Here is a 12,319-nt window from a genome sequence, read left to right as displayed (position 1 = left end):
TTGACAATACCCCATAGATTCTCTATGGGGTTCAGGTCTGGTGAGTTTGATGGCCAGTCAAATCCTGCAGGAAAATGAAATCAGCATCTCCATAAAGCTTGTCAGCAGAAGGAAGCATGAAGTGCTCTAAAATTTTGTGGTAGATGGCTGTGTTGACTGTGGACTTCAGAAAACACAGTGGACCAACACCAGCAGATGACATGGCAGCCCAAATCATCACTGACTGTGGAAACTTCACACTGGACTTCAAGCAACATGGTTTTTGTGCCTCTTCACTCTTCCTCCAGACTCTGGGACCTTGATTTCCAAATGAAATGCAAAATTTACTTTCATCTGAAAAGAGGACTTTGGACCACTGAGCAAAAGTCCAGTTCTTTTTCTCTTTAGCCCAGGTAAGACGCTTCTGACGTTGTCTTTGGTTCAGAAATGGCTTGGTACGTGGAATGTGACAGTTGTAGCCCATTAAATATTCTAATAATTTGAGATACTGATTTTTTTATTTTGATGAGCAGCAAGCTGTAATCATCAAAATGAAAACAAAAAAGTCTGGAAATATTTTACTTTATGTTTAATAAATCTAGAATATATTTAAGTTTTACTTTTTTAATTAAATTACAGAAAAACAAAAAAACTTTTCATAATATTTTAATTTATTGAGATGCACCTGTATATCTGTATTCTTTCATGCTAGAGTTGTACAAATGATGGTTCTTTCTAATGTTAGGGTTGTGTTGGTTTGGGTGTTTTGGTTTTTCCTTTGTTGCAGGTCATGTGATTGGGGCGTGACTTCAGTATACCTGTTCCTCATCATGGCCCTTATTTAAACATCGTGCGGGAGTTCATCGGGGTGGCTGCTCAGCTCTTGTTTGGGGAGCAGTTTGCCAGGACCACGCTCTAATGCTGTTTTGTATTTTGTTTTACATCCATTCATTTGCACTGACAACATTTCAATTGATGCATCCACTCACGCGCAGTTCATACTGATTGACTCTACTGATACTGAATTTTTGATTATGTTATTTGGGTTAATAAATATTATATTTGAAGTTATTCCGCCGTGTCGTCTCCCTTAATGTTACATCTTTGAGCCAGGTGTAACACTAACCTCTTTGCACAATCTGTCATTTATATAGGCCTCCATTGTCGCTGTAGCTTGTATGCGTTTCGGTCTGTTCTGTTTATGCAGTTTTTCTTCGACTACCTTGAAATCGACGTCCCCAGGGCATGGTTGCCATCCATTTTAATCATAAGTTACATCACTGAATAATGTAACCAATGATTAAAATGTTTTATTCTTTTTTATTGATAAACAAAGTGTCTTATCATTAAGGATGGGTATAGTTAGGGCCCGAGCACCGATGGTGTGAGGACCCTATTGTAATTGCTGGACCAATTCTTCTTCTTCTCCGAAATGAATCGCATTCTTTAGGGCCTACATATGCTCGAAAACTCATGAAACTTTGCACACGCGTCAGAAGTGGTGAAAATTTACGTATGATATAGGTTTCTGAATTAGGTGTGGCAAAATGGCTCGATAGCACCACCTACAAAATCTCAATTAAGCGCCCTTCATGCTACATTTCACGTACAGTTATGAAATTCGGTAGACAGATGTAACAGCCCAATACCTACAAAAAAGCCCCAGGGTGCAAAATCTGAAAACCCAACAGGAAGTGAGATATTTTGAATTTTCTCAGGAAAATTTTGGCAGTTTTTGCCATTTCCACACGTTGTACTTTAACAAACTCCTCCTGGAGCTTTAATCAGATCAATATCATATTTGGTCAGTCTAATCTAAAGGCCTTTGTGACATTAAATTGTGAAGATCTAGAGTTTTTGCTGAAGGGCATGTCCGTGGCGGCCTGACAAAGTTCGATGTTTCGCCATGAAACAGGAAGTTGTTGTAACTCGGGCATACAATGTCCGATCTGCCCCAAACATCACATGTTTTATTAGAGTCCTGACCTGAAGACGTCTACATGCCAATATTCAGTTACAGTCATAGCGCCACCTGTGGGCAACAGGAAATGACATGTTTTACACTGTGATTAACTTCTCATAGATATTTAGCCAGAAGCACATCATATTTGGTCAGTCTAATCTTAAGGCCTTTGCGATATTAAATTGCAAAGATCTTGAGTTTTCGTTGAAGGGCGTGTCCGTGGCAGCCTGACAAATTCTGATGTTTCGCCATGAAAGGGGAATTACATTTTTGAGGGCCTAAACATGCTCGAAAACTCATGAAACTTTGTAGCCACCTGCTGGCAACAGGAAATGGTTTGCATTACACTTTAATTGCATTACACTTTAATTCACTCCCAGAAACACATTTCAATATGCCACGAAGTACCAAACATAGTAGAAACACATTAAATCATGAAAAACTTGGCTAAGTGCTAATGTATGCGATTAACGCCACGAAACAGGAAGTTGTAGTAACTTATACAACTCATACAATGTCCAATCTGCTACAAACTTCAAATGTTTGATAATAGTCCTGGCCTGAAGACATCTACATGGCAATATTCAGTTACGGTCAAAACGCCATCTGTTGGCAGAAGGAAGTGTGGCACTTTGAAATGACTTGGCCATAATTCTCCTGTATTTACTCGCTTGCATGCATGTCACCCACTGTTCACTGTTTTGCTGATGCCAACGGGTGGCGGTGAGCCCGGGTGCAAGGGCCCTTTCATCGCTGCTTGCAGCTTTAATTAAATAATGATTTTATCACTGATACTTATCAATACTCTTATTGATAATACTCTCCATAATTTGGCACAAAAAATACAGACATGACAAAAAGATATGAAAAGATTAAGCATTATTATTATTTTTATTTGCAGAAATAGGTGAAATTGTTTCCTGAGTGTCCTGTATATGAGGCAAATGCAACAAATGCCTGGTGGGGATGCCCTTTAATACAGCTTCAAGAAAATGAGCATGATGACTCTGATTACTGTGTCCCCAGCTGTGGAAAACAATCTTTCAGACAGTGTTGAGGAGGCAGAGGGAGATGGTGGGGAGCTGTGAGAGAAGAGGGAGAGTGTCTTTTTTACCCCACCAGCAGAGGGCAGGGTCTTCTGAGGCAAGGATAGGAGGATGGTCTTTGCAAACTGGAAGCTGAAAAATAAAATTTACCATACTACTGTAGTTAGGTATATTGCTTTTAGAAAGGTATGATAAAATTATGTCTAACTTGCGTGTTCCTCCTTTTCCTCTTCATCCTCTTCCTTATCCCGAGTTGCACTGTCACCTCATCATCCTTCTGAAATGGAGGATCACCTTGGTAATGTTTCTAATAAGTGGTTTTTAATGCTTTTGAAAGAAGTCTCCTATGCTTACCAAGGTTGCATTTATTTGATCAAAAATACAGTAAAAACATTAATATTGTGAAATGTTATTATAATTTTAAAAATGTTATTACATATTTTAAAATGCAATTTATTCCTTTGGTGCAGAACTGTATTTTCAGCATCAATTCATTCCGAATGACGTGGTTACATGTTTTTTATTCCAGCTGTGCCTGATTACAATCGGATTATTAGGGTCCATGTAAGCACAGCTAATGTTGCTGCCATAGCTTCAGATAGAAAAAGAAAGAAAATTAAAGCTGCAAGCAATGAAAGGGCCCTTGCACCCGGGCTCACTGCCACCCGTTGGCCTTAGGAGAACAGTGAACAATGGGTTACATGCATGTAAGCGAGTAAATACAAGGGAAATATGGCAAAGTCATTTCAAAGTGCCACACTTCCTGCTGCCAATAGGTGGCGCTTTGACTGTAACTGAATATTGACACATAGATGTCTTCAGGTCAGGACTATTATCAAACAAGTGAAGTGTGGAGCAGATCAGACATTGTATGCCTGAGTTACAACAACTTCCTGTTTTGTGGCGTTAATCGCATACATTAGCACTTAGCCAAGTGTTGCATGATTTAACATGTGTCTAGTATGTTTGGCACTTCGTGGCATATTGAAATGTGTTTCTGGGAGTGAATTACAGTGTAAAGCAAGCCAAGCTGTTGCCAGCAGGTGGCGCTATGACTAACTGAATATTGGCATATAGATGTCTTTAGGCCAGGACTCTTATCACACATGTGAAGTTTCGGACAGATCGGACATTGTATGCCCAAGTTATATCAACTTCCTGTTTCATGGCAAAACATCAAAATTTGTCAGGCCACCACAGACATGCCCTTCAGCGAAATCTCTAGATCTTCGCAGTTTAACGTCGCAAAGGCCTTCAGATTAGATCGATCGAATATGATGTTGATCTGATTAAAGCTCTAGGAGGAGTTCGTTAAAGTACGTCTGGAAATTGCAAAAAGTGCAAATATTTTGCAGACAAAATCCAAAATATCTCACTTCCTGTTGGTTTTCAGATTTTGCACCAGGAGACTTTTTTGTAGGGATTGGGCTGTTACATATGTCTACCGAATTTCATACCTGTAAGTGAAACGTGGTGCGAGGGGCACTTCGTTGAAATTTTGTAGGTGGCACTATCGAGCCATTTTGCCACACCTAATTCTGCGACCCATAACAGACGTAAATTTTCACTACTTCTGATGCGTGTGCAAAGTTTCATGAGTTTTCGAGCACGTTTAGGCCCTCAAAAATGCGATTCATTTGGGAAAAGAAGAAGAAGAAGAAGAAGCGGAAATATAGCTGCAAGCAGCAATGACGGGCCCAAGCCCGGTGGCACCGCCACCCCGGTGGCTTCAGGGCAACTGTGCACGGTGGGCAATTTAAAACGGTTAAACATAAAAGGTCTATGTCAAATTCAGACCACATTTACTGCAGCAGCTGGTGCCAATATGATCACAAACTACAACAGCCACATCCATGAGATCGTTTAAATTTAGATGAATTTCATGTCATTGAATATCATAGGTCAGTTTCAAATGAGTGCAGAATATCATCCTAATCTTCGATGTCTGTGTTTTTCTCAGACAACCTCTATAAAATTCCAGATCAAATTAAAGCTGCAAGCAGCAATGAAAGGGCCCTCGCACCTGGGCTCACCGCCACCCATTGTAAGCGAGTAAATACAGGAGAATTATGGTAAAATCATTCAAAAGTGCCACAATTCCTACTGCCAACAGGTGGCGCTTTGACCATAACTGAATATTGCAATGTAGATGTCATCAGGCCAGGACTATTATCAAATGTGAAGTCTGCCCTAATTAAAGCTGCAAGCAGCGATGAAAGGGCCCTCTCACCACCACCCGTTGGCTTTAGGAAAACATGTACAATCTCTTTGGCCTCTCTTTATTTCAGTCACTGCTGCTCCATCCAGGGGGTCCTGAAGGAATTTTTATGGCAGTCCTTGCCTAAACCTTAGGAATGAGTTTGGTGGTTAGAGTCAGTGTGTTGTCCAATGAAGAGTCCTCTCCTTGGTTTTGGTGGGTGTCAAAGGTTCCCCTTCCTGCTCTGGAAGAGGTGTCTGGCAGTTGTCCTAACATCTTATCTGATGTTGCTGAACATTTGTTTATGTTCATTCACCAAAGATCCAATCAGAGTGTGGCACATCTTCTTACACACCAGCAGTTAGAGAGGGGCCCTGTCGTAAACTGGTCCCTGGAATGCCATCTTAACTGTTGTTCACAACATCTCCCCCCTGCACGGACTGATCGAGGACCTGAAGTCGTTGATCTGGGTGATGTTTTAAGAGGGGAACAGCAGGAACAAAACACAAACCTCACCTCATCCTTCGACCATTGGCGTTTTGAGTAAACTATAATTCAACAGTTACAACTAAGTAACTTCTTTAGTGAGTATAATAATAGTATCCTCTTTTAGGACTACTAAACAGGATAGTCAAAAAGAGAGCTATAAAGACTATGCAGTGAGTGGGGTATAGGGAATAGAGCAGTCTCTATTTCTGTCTAGTCAGAATTGCTCATTATAATGGGAGAAAGCTCAGGAAGTGGTCTACACATGTCAAGTCAAGTCACCTTTATTTATATAGCGCTTTTTACAATGTAGATTGTGTCAAAGCAGCTTTACATTGATAACTGGTACATTGTTTGGCTGCACAGCAGCTCTTAAAGAATACTGTCAATGCAGGCAGATCAAAGCACTGTTGAATATCAAATGTCAAGTCAAGTGTCCCCAACTAAGCAAGCCAGAGGCGACAGCGGCAAGGAACCCAAACTCCATCAGGTGACATCAGGTGGCAGACAAGTGGCAAATTGGTGTTAGTGGCAAATTGGTGTTACATGTTAGATTTGAGCTCAAGAGCTTCGCTAGGTCTCACACTTTTCTGCTCTGATAGGCTAACCTGCAGTTTGTGGATTCGCTGGTACAGTATTCACCCCAGGAGGCCCATTGTAGCCCACCCACATAGTGTGAAGATAAGTAATAGGCTGTCACTGATATCCCAACCCCAAGTGAATGGCACCTTCTTAGGTTTTGGCTCCACAGGTGTAGCTTGGAGGCTACCTAACTGGAGACTGATCTTTGCTAATTTAGGTCCCTCAAACAGAACTTGATTCCTGAGTGACTTATCTACTCCCAGAGTGTGTCCTTTAAAGGCATCAGCTATTTCAAACTCAACATCATGCACATCAGCATCAAGATGGTATAGAGCTAAATGTTTGATGTGGAGAATTGCTCCTACTGGGATTTGAATTAGCATAGTTTCATTAGGGAGATGTATTGGAGTAGCTGTATCAGGTCTGTTTATTGTCATTATAGCTTCACTAACTGGTGTATTAACTAACCACTTATTTCCTGCTCTCTCAATTCGGGTGGTAGTCACATCATCTCTGTATGCAGCAACAGCATTGCATTTGTCTTCGTGGTTAACCTTTTAATGCCACATAGGCCTTCAATGTGGTCTCTTACAAAGGTTTACTGGGACACAGCCAGTGAATGTCTTTGACCACTGTACACATATGTAGGTTAGGTGTCAGATACATGTCAGGATTTTCATCTTGGTAAGCTATAAGTGAGGGTGTCTCAATTTTTATGTGTATATCTTGAGACCAAAACCCTACATTTAGCACTAATTTCAACCTATATATGTTTTTAGTGTTGGTTATCGGGAGGTTTAACAGGAAGCCAATTTCTTGAGCCTCTGGGTTAACATGGATTGGTATAGCACTTCCCAGGCTGTAAGCTAAATGGACCTGCAGTGTTTGCGTGGTTCCCTGCAACACCGGATTCAAGATATTCTTCACTATCTCAACCGGTACCAAGCATGAAGGGATCCTATTCAATGCCAAACTGTCAACAGCAGAGCTGACCTCTCTCAGCAAATCTTGCATTAGTACTTGAACCTTTTGTACATGGGCATAATCATATTGTATGACATCCACTATCCTGCCTATACTGTGGATTGTATAATTCAGAAGGGCTGTGTGTTGGTTTACGGCGAGGATTGTGCTCTCTAATGTTCTGTCTAACTGCTGCAGCTGCTTCTACTGAACATATATTTTTTTCCTTGTATCTCAGGCATTTCTCTTTTTAACCTTCCACATGTTTTTTTCAATGTGGATATGCTAATGCTGTTAACTGTTGAAGTACCCACTGAGAAGAGTGAGCCTAGGGCTGATGCTGCTGTCAGCAGTGTACCGAGGAAAAGTTTCGGGCGTCTAACTCCCCTTAATTCTTCCTGTGTTATGGTGACTTTTTGTAGCTGTGTAAGCATGTGAATTGTGTCTAACTGGGCATGTCCTATGATGTCCTTGCTCCATTGGACGACATGCCAGGGGACCATCCTCCCTCCAGTCACATGCTTTTTGTACACGTCAGCAGGGTCGAGCCGAACAAAGACTCTGAGTGTGCACGTAACAGTCAGTCACTAAAATTCCAGGGGCATCCTGAAGTATAATGCCAGTAGGAGGACTTGATTCCACTATTTCCAAGGGCTGTACTGCATTGAGTATGCAGATCACTATGATTAGGCTCAGCAGGTTCATTCTGAAATTGCACAAATATGGAGTGTCACTTCACTACTTTATAAGCAGAGTACAACTAACAAATACCACTATAACTAGTCACAACAACTAGTCACAGATGCACTGGCCACAGTGCCTGACACAGTATAGACTTCTCTAGACTGCCTTAGAACTTACACCTTAACCGGAGTTACTCCTGAGCGGTGTCTACCCCTTTTATTCCCATCTGGGGTTTGTAAGGCTTAATATAGTTGAAGTGGACCCACTTGTACTCAGGGGATCTTTTCCCTTTTGAGATTTTGATGCGGTATGCTACTGGTGATAGTTTTCCTACAATTTCATGAGGACCAGACCAGTTTGGGAGAAACTTTTTTGGAACACCCACTGGTTTTGTGAAGTTAAAATACATCACCTCGTCTCCCACCTGATATTCTGTAGAGCTAGCCTTTTGATCGTAGTATGCTTTCCTGCCCTCAGCACTTTGCTCCAGATGCTCTTGTGCCCATGCGAAAGTCTGCCTGAGGTGAGCCCTCAGGTCTGCCACATACTGGTGGGCAGTATATGCGCTGGCTACACTGACATCTTCAGGTTGGTAGAGAAGATGCAGAGGAAGTGTCATCTGCCGCCCTGTCATCATTTCAAAAGGCGTGACACCTGTAGAGTTATGAGGTGTGGACCTAATTGCCATTAAGACCAGGGGTAGTTTTACATCCCAGTCTTTTCCATTAGCTGAAATGTACTTCCTCAACATCCCTACAATATTGCGGTTCGACCTCTCTACCTGTCCAGATTCTCGAGGATGTTAAGAAATGTGAAGTTTTGCCTGAACTCCCAACATTTTCCACAGTTCAGTCATTACAGTGGCTGTAAAATGAGTACCTCGATCTGAATCTACAGAGTGGGGTAGCCCCTACCGGCAAGATCAGCAAGATAGCCGTTGTCTCTGCTGTGTCATTTCGAGCTGGGAGACATTCCACCCACTTTGTAAATGCACATGTCACATTAAGGAGGTATTTGTTACCTCTGGAGGACTTAACTACAGGACCGATCCAATCCATCTGAATGTTGGACCAGGGAAATGTTATTCCTGCCTTCTGAAGAGGGGCTCTGTGAGGGGGTTAGCCAGTTGAAACTGACAACAAACTAGACAACCCTGGATATAGGCAGCAATGTCCTGTTTCATCTGTGGCCAGTAGGCTAACTGACGAAGGGTCTCATGCATTGTCTTCATCCCCCGGTGGCCTCCACAAGGTTCATCATGGGCATGCAGGAGCATGCTGTGGGGACCACTCATCGAGGTGGTGAATTTTTATCAGGAGTGTATACTAGCAAAAGTAGCTAACTAGCTAACTTCAGATGGTGTCTGATAAGATAGTGTTTTCAGGTCACTTGACTGCCAGATTTTGCTCAGTTATCGGGTGCTCTACTGGGTTAGAAATGAATAGGTACATAGTGCTGATCACAGGGTCTTGTTTTTGCATGGCAATAAGGTCAGTATCTGATAGTTGTCTGCCTATCACTACAGTCTGAGGGGTGTCATTAAGGGTTGTCACTGCCTCCTTTGCTTGCCTACGTGTGACAGCATTAACACTTACAGGAGTTGACTTTGTTGGAAGCCACTCCTCCTGGAACTGCCAGGGGGAGCCTGCTATGGCACCTGCTTTGGCTAGCCTGTCAGCTTCATCATTGCCTGTTTTGTCTTGCCCAGGGGCTTGTGAATGCCCTTTTACCTTCTTCCAGTACACAGTCATACCATTCTGATATACAAGTTTGTCACAGGCAAGAAACCGTTCCTTATGCTTAACTTCCTTTCCTCTGGCATTTTTCATGCTATTCTGTTTCCAGTGAGGGAGGTGAGAGACAAAACTGTGTCTGGCATCGTTTGAATCAGAGCAGATTACCAAATCTCTGATCCCATACTTTGCTGCTTGGTGCAAAGTTATGAGTGTGGCGGCAATTGCTGCATACTGACTAGATTTGGGTGTCAGCCTCCCAGACTAATCCTACTCCAGCCTGTATGTGTTGTTCATGGTGATAGGAGCACCCATCAATGTAGGCCTTAGGAAGGCCTGTACAGACATTTTTATCATAGTAGTGATGGCTTGATGTCAGTGAGGTTGTGGTGATTACTGTGTTGGCTTCCTGTGTGTATTCTCCATCAATGCAATGCTGGCACATAGCTAGTCCATGCCATTTTATTGTTCTGTGCATATCTCACCTCCACCTCATAACCTTGCAAGGCCATCATCAATGTGGCAATGCGACTATTTGAAACTCTACCTTCCCTGAGTCTTTGGCTATTGAGGAACTGGTCAGGTTGATGACATGTCTCAACAATGACTTTCTGACCCCCAGTATAGCTACGAAAATGTTCAATTGCCCACACTGTAGCAAGCAAGGCTTAATCACAGTCTGAGAACTTAATCTCTACACTACTTAGTGCCCTACTAGCATAGGCTACAACCCACTTGTCCTGGTCATGCTTTTGGGAGAGTGCTGCACTGAGGCAGTGCTCTGAAAAATCAGCCTGAAGGAAAAACTCTTTGTCTTGTCAGGGTAGGCTAGGCATGGGGCAGTGCACAACCTGTCCTTCAATTCTTTCATAGCCTGTGCCTGACTTTCCTCCCAGCTAAATTCTCTACCTTTCTGTAGCAGTTCATGCAGTGGCCCTAAAGGTAGCAGCAAGAAAAATGGAGTGCAGCTGGAAGAAAACAAAACTAGAAGTTTTTCACATTTCGTGGAGAGAGAGAATGATTGAGTACAGAAAGGCCTTAAAAACTGCTAGATCTGCCTATTTTTCAAAACTTTTAGAAGAAAATAAGCACAACCCCAGGTATTTATTTGATACAGTGGCTAAATTAACAAGAAATAAAGCGTCAACTTCTGATGTTTCCAAAGAGCACAGCAGTAATGACTTTATGAACTTCTTTACCTGCAAGATTGACAATATTAGAGAGAAAATTATAACCATGCAACCGTCTACTACAGTATCGCATCAGACAGTGCATTGTAGTGTCCCTGAGGAAAAATTCAATTCATTTACTGCTTTAGGAGAGGAAGAATTGTCTAAACTTTTCTGTCAAAAATACTAGAAAAGGCAGTATCATCACAACTATGTTCCTTTTTAGAAAGAAATAGTATCTGTGAGGATTTCCAGTCAGGATTTAGACCGTACCGTAGTACTGAGACTGCTCTCATTAGAGTTACTCATGATTTGCTCTTATCGTCAGATCGTGGTTGTATCTCTCTATTAGTGTTACTGGATCTTAGTGCTGCATTTGACACTATTGATCACAATATTCTTTTAAATAGACTCGAAAATTATGTTGGCATTAGTGGAATTGCACTGTCATGGTTCAAATCCTACTTATCTGACCGTTATCAGTTTGTAGTAGTAAACGAAGAGATGTCATATCGATCACAAGTTCAATATGGAGTACTGTAAGGCTCAGTACTAGGACCGTTGCTGTTCACTCTGTACATGCTATCCTTGGGAGATATCATCAGGAAGCATGGCGTTAGTTTTCACTGTTACGCTGATGATACTCAGCTCTATATTTCTTTGCGCCCTGACGAAATTTACGAATTCACAAAATTAACAGAATGCATAGCTGATATAAAAAATTGGATGACCAGTAATTTCCTAGTACTAAATTCAGAAAAAACAGAGATTCTAATTTTTGGACCAAAAACTTCTTCACGTAATAACCTAGAATACTGTCTAACACTTGATGGCTGCTCTGTTAAGTCTTAGTCGTCAGTTAGAAACCTGGGTGTGCTCTTTGATACCAATCTTTCATTTGAAGGCCATGTTTCTAGCATCTGTAAAACCACATTCTTCCATCTTAAAAATATATCTAAACTATAACATATGCTCTCAATGACAAATGCAGAACAGTTAGTTCATGCGTTCATGACCTCAAGGCTAGATTACTGTAACGCTCTACTGGGTGGTTGTTCTGCTCGCCTGATAAATAAACTACAGCTCGTACAAAATGCAGCAGCTAGAGTTCTTACTAGAACTAGGAAGTATGACCATATTAGCCCAGTTCTGTCAACACTGCATTGGCTTCCTGTTGAACATTGTATGGATTTTAAAATCTTGCTAATTACTTACAAAGCACTAAATGGTTTAGCTCCCCAGTACCTGAGCGAGCTCTTAATGCATTATAGTCCTTCACGTCTATTGCAATCTCAGAATTCAGGCCAGCTGATAATACCTAGAATACCAAAATCAACTGCAGGTGGTAGATCCTTCTTCTATTTGGCACCTAAACTCTGGAACAATCTTCCTAGCATTGTTCGGGAAGCAGACACACCCTGTCAGTTTAAATCTAGACTAAAAACGCATCTCTTTAACCTGGCATACACATAACACATTATTAATTTATTTTTTCAACTCTGTTAAAGGATTATTAG

At 41.6% G+C, this 12,319-nt stretch overlaps 1 long non-coding RNA gene across 1 annotated transcript in view; it reads left to right on the top strand.

The window, feature by feature from the left end:
- LOC127524958 (uncharacterized) overlaps window positions 1–11,970 on the top strand; it is a 302,506-nt gene extending 290,536 nt beyond the window's left edge. Inside the window, exon 3 of the long non-coding RNA XR_007933215.1 lies at window positions 11,803–11,970. This is a non-coding gene — a long non-coding RNA (uncharacterized LOC127524958). The remainder of the gene's footprint in view (window positions 1–11,802) is intronic.
- The last annotated feature ends 349 nt before the right edge of the window (window positions 11,971–12,319 follow it).

The sequence above is a fragment of the Ctenopharyngodon idella genome, chromosome 13 (genome assembly GCF_019924925.1).
Source record: "Ctenopharyngodon idella isolate HZGC_01 chromosome 13, HZGC01, whole genome shotgun sequence".
NCBI classification, from domain to species: Eukaryota; Metazoa; Chordata; class Actinopteri; order Cypriniformes; family Xenocyprididae; genus Ctenopharyngodon; species Ctenopharyngodon idella.
The sequence above is the reverse complement of the archived record's forward strand: the minus strand, read 5'-3'. Positions and strand labels throughout refer to the sequence as shown.